Below are 4694 nucleotides of genomic sequence, written 5' to 3' on the forward strand. Positions count from 1 at the left end.
GCCCAAAATTTTATAAAAATATAACATTTTAAATAATTGGTACTCTTTTTAAGACGATGTTAAAAATGTCATAATTTTATTATAGATTTAACTGACATTTCACCAATCATATAAAAAAGTAATTCAAACACAATATATTAAGTTGTTGAAATTCATCAATTACAGTCATAATCACATTTATTGTGAATATTTTGTAGTATTTTAGTCTTTTCTTTTTCATTTCTAACATGGCTTTAAAAATAGGAGACCAATAAAAATTAACCCAATCGAACCCTAAGATGTTTCAAATAAAATGCTACAAATGTAATAAATCACCAATAATGACTAATTTCCTACTAAGCCACACACCAATAATATCTATCTATCTCTTTCTCTTAAAAAAATATATAAAATAAAATTTAGATTACAACTGTACTTAACTATGCATAGTCATACATCCAAGTTAAAGTAAGTTCCTTTTGATTCAACTATATATTCAATATCTATTTGAAATTAACCTTAGTTGAGCTAGTATTATTCATCAATTTCTACATTTACATCAAATTAATCTTAATTTAATTAGTTTATATAATTTTATTTAATTAATGTTTATTATAAAAAGGCCCATATAAAATTTTTGCCTTAGGCCCCAAATTTTGTTGGGCCGGCCCTGATGATAGTTGTCTTTTGTTGTTACAGATGGGTGGGTGGGTAGTTAATCCATGGTAGCTGTCACAATTGCACTGTTTTGTTGCCATGACACATGGTGAGACTTAAAATTGCACTTTACAAGTAGTTCACACTAGACAAAGTAAGAGGATGAAAATTTATAGGGGAAGAACTTACCAAGAAAATTGAGTAGGGTCACATTGTTACTTTGTTTGTATCTGATAAAGCTCTCTCTCTTCCAAATTTGAAGTATTTCTAATAGCAACATCTAAGGAGAACAACAAAACTGCCAGATGAATTGAGCAAGATGGTACCTCCTCATACCTAAATGCATGGACTGAGGGGAAAGGGTGGAATATTTATATAGTAAATTTCTAACCTAGTTTAAAAAAAAAAAAAAAAAAAAAAAAAAAAAAAAAAAAAACCAACCGGAACATAGGTTACACAAGCTCATGCTTCTGCCATCATGTACACAGGCCACACCATTGGCGCTACTGAGTTGCTTTTCAACGCTGCCAACAACACTTTTAGGCACTAATGGCCTGTTTGGTATGCAAGCTCAAATAACAATTTTTAGTGTTTAAACATTGAAAACTCTGGACCCAAAAGGAAAACTATATTTGAGTTACAGTTCTCAATTTAGGGTGTTTAAAACATGTATTCTGAAAACTCACCATCCCATTTTTAGTTTTCAAGCAAAGTTGCTGAATGGTCTTTTTGTAAATAAGTTGAAAATTGTGAGACCATTGACAAGACTAAACTCTTTATTTTTTTCTACAGGCCCACCACTTTATACTTCTCTCTCTTTTTTTTTTTCTTCCTCAAATAAAATAGCATTTTTTTTACTTAAAAAAAAAAAACACATACACATACCAAATACACAATTATGTTTTTTCATATTTTAAAATATGTTATTTAAAATATGGTACCAAACACATTTTTTTCATTATGAGTACTTTAAACACTTATTTTTTTATTTTTATTATGAGTACTTTAAACACTTATTTTCATAACACTTTTTAAACTACAGTTTTCACAATATTTTAAACAACAATACTTGAGCACCACTAACAAACAGCCTAAGTAACTACCCTGCTTGGGTCAACACCCAGACTTTAGATATTTACTTTTTGCACCACTAGCAAACTAATGTGTGAATTACCCAAATTGGAAGCTGAATCCACACGTGAATGTAATAGCTATTGCAAATGAACAGATGAACAAGATTTTAATCTATGAGAAGTATTTCCAAAACATCCTATCCGGCATTGATCCACATCAAGGACCTTTGTAAAAATGGTCCACCACATGCCGGCAGTCTATTTGGTTCAAGTCAATTAAACAGTTCAATATTCAACAAATCATTGCCAATGAAATATTCATTATAGTTTTTTTTTTTTTTATTAGATTATAGGCTTCGTGATAAAATGTTTGAGCTTGAGCCATTATTTGTTCACATTTTCTAAATTTGTTGTCTTTAGAAAGTTTTGTTCTTTGAATTCTTTTTGTCTAGTAAAATTTCTTTCATATATAATTATTGGTTGTGTTGTAATATTTCTGATCTTATGCTACTGCCAAGAAATTCAAGAAAAAATTTTCTTTCAAGTAATAACAGACAAAGTGATGGAAATGGCTTTGTTAGAAGGTATACAAATTTATTTTATTTTATATGGTAGCTTCTTGATGAAAACGGTGAAGAAGAAACTATGGTCATCAATAAGAAAGTCTAGTTGTTTTCTCATTCTCTTTCACTATTGATGGATTTTTTCAGCTGAATTAACATTGTTTTGTGGGCGAAATTGGATTAATTCAATATGAATAGTAAGGACACTGAGGAATGAAAGACATCCAAGGGAATTGGTCTGATTTTATCTCACTTATTATCTATGTAATTTCCTTGAATAAGCGGTAAATTTGGATCTCAATGTGATAAGTAGTGGTTCAGCGCAGTGTCCCTTGAAGATGTCAGTACTCGGTACACTTGATAAATGAGATCTCTTTGTGAATGCCTGTTAAAACACCACGGTTTACCAAGTTGTTAAAATGATTTTGAACCCAAAAGCTTGAAAGAAAAGCATATGGGCATGGAATAGAGGCAGTATATGCATGGTTTATCAGCCTATTGCGTTTGTTCACCAAAAAAAATAAAAATCAGCCTATTTGTATTTGTACCCTTGCAATTTGCGATTTGCGTTAAAGTCCCACATTGAATATTTAGGAAGGAAGAGAGAGATGCAAGGAGATATAAATATGAAGCACTGACCAACTTTATAGCATACTTACCTGGACGGGGTGAATGGGCAATCAAGAAGGTCCATGGCCTAGGATGGTGACCTCCACTGCACTTTAGGAGGGGTGTTAGCCTAAGGTCTCCCCAAGTGGGAGAGCCTACGTCATTATTTGTTGCCTTGGGAGCCTGCGTTCGCGCGGTCCCTGCCTAGTTCAATTGAAATATTTTCAACGTATTTTGTTCAATGAGTCAGTGTTTAGGCCTAAAAGTCTGGATTAAGGATGGTATTGTTTCAGCGTTCCATACGAGTTTGGGTGGGGTTGGGTGGTGAAAGGATTATTTTTGGAGAAATAGTAATTTACCCATTACGAGTTGTATAGGAAAAAAAGTTGTATAAAAAAAAAAAAAAGGTGTATTTTGACATTTTGGGTGTGTTTCACATAGTATGGTTGGGTCCAGCTAAAAAGTGGAGTCTATAAATAGTCTTCAAAAGTGTAGTGAGGTCTATTAATAGTAGCAAAAATAAACTAAATAGTGAAATAATTTTCATTTTCACCCAAACGCACACTTCAACTCATTATACTTATGATTTAATTATTAAAATCTACATCCTTCAAAATTTGAATTTTACCTCTACTTTAGATTTTACACGTTTTAGAATTTAAATTTTAGCATCTAAATTTGGGAGTGTTTGAATTTTACACTTCTAAATTTAGAAACTTCAAGGTGTAAAATTCAAATACTCTCAAATTTTAGGAAGTAAAATCTAAATACCTCTAAAATTCAAACGCCTACAATTAAACTTCAGGGATAAAATTTAAATTCTAAATTTCAGGGTATAAAATTCAAATACCCTAAACGTTAGGAGTGTAATTTGCAATTTACCTTTTTTTTTTTTTTTAATTTTTTTATCCATACTTTTAAGGGTTAAGTTTAAGTTACGTTTAGTACAATTCTAAATAATGTTATACTAACTAGCCTTATCGCACACGCGAATTTGTAGCCAAAAAAAAGTTTTTATTTTTTTTATATATACATATATAATATTTGTTTTGAAAATTTAATTTATAAGTGAATAAACAATTTGAAAATCAACAGAAGAGTGACCTTATTTTTTAAGCAATGTTTAGTAGGAGTTAAAGTTGTTTTTTTACCGAATTGTCTTTTAGTTTTGTCTCTACTTAAACATAAAAATGTAGGAGCATTTTAGAACTATGAAAATGATAAATTCAACGAGGGGAAACCTTTTAAATAGTAGTATAAATGAAATTTTATTAAATTAATATTTCAAAAATTATATCTATTTTATTAATATTTATTATGCTTTTATATTGTTTGTTGGTACCTTTTATAATGGTTTCGATGGAAACAGATCAAGGATTCAAAATCTTCACTCCCAACGACGGGTAAAAAAAATTATTACCCAAAATAAAAAAATAAAAAATAGACCAAAATTTTTGAATTCTTAAATATAATTTAGCCAAAAATATTTTGTTGCTTTCGGCTGAAACATGCAACGCGCTTGCACAAACCCCTCAAGTTCCTCCCTCCCTCACTCTTCCACACTTTCGGAGAGGAGAGAGCTTCTCACTTTCAGCCAACCAAAGACTGAGGAGTTAAGCAACTCTTTCTCCCTTTTGAGTTTAATTGAAGTTATGGGTGGCAAAATCATGTTTAGGATTCATTAATCTAAAAATCCTTAATCTGAAAACTATATGGGCGAAAAGGGAATAGAGAATTTGATTATCACCCTTGTGTGAACACTACAAAAAAAAAAGTGCCTGTGGCCGTGGTTTAAAAACGTGGCTATAGGTCA

At 30.8% G+C, this 4694-nt stretch overlaps 1 non-coding gene across 1 annotated transcript; it reads left to right on the plus strand.

Annotated features, from left to right (window-relative positions):
• Positions 1–2923: 2923 nt before the first annotated feature.
• LOC112022661 (U1 spliceosomal RNA) lies at positions 2924–3084 on the plus strand. The gene has a single exon (XR_002883909.2). It is a non-coding gene; the product is annotated as a U1 spliceosomal RNA (small nuclear RNA).
• Positions 3085–4694: the final 1610 nt, after the last annotated feature.

The sequence above is a fragment of the Quercus suber genome, unplaced genomic scaffold (assembly GCF_002906115.3).
Source record: "Quercus suber isolate HL8 unplaced genomic scaffold, Cork oak 2.0 scaffold_742, whole genome shotgun sequence".
Taxonomy (NCBI): domain Eukaryota; kingdom Viridiplantae; phylum Streptophyta; class Magnoliopsida; order Fagales; family Fagaceae; genus Quercus; species Quercus suber.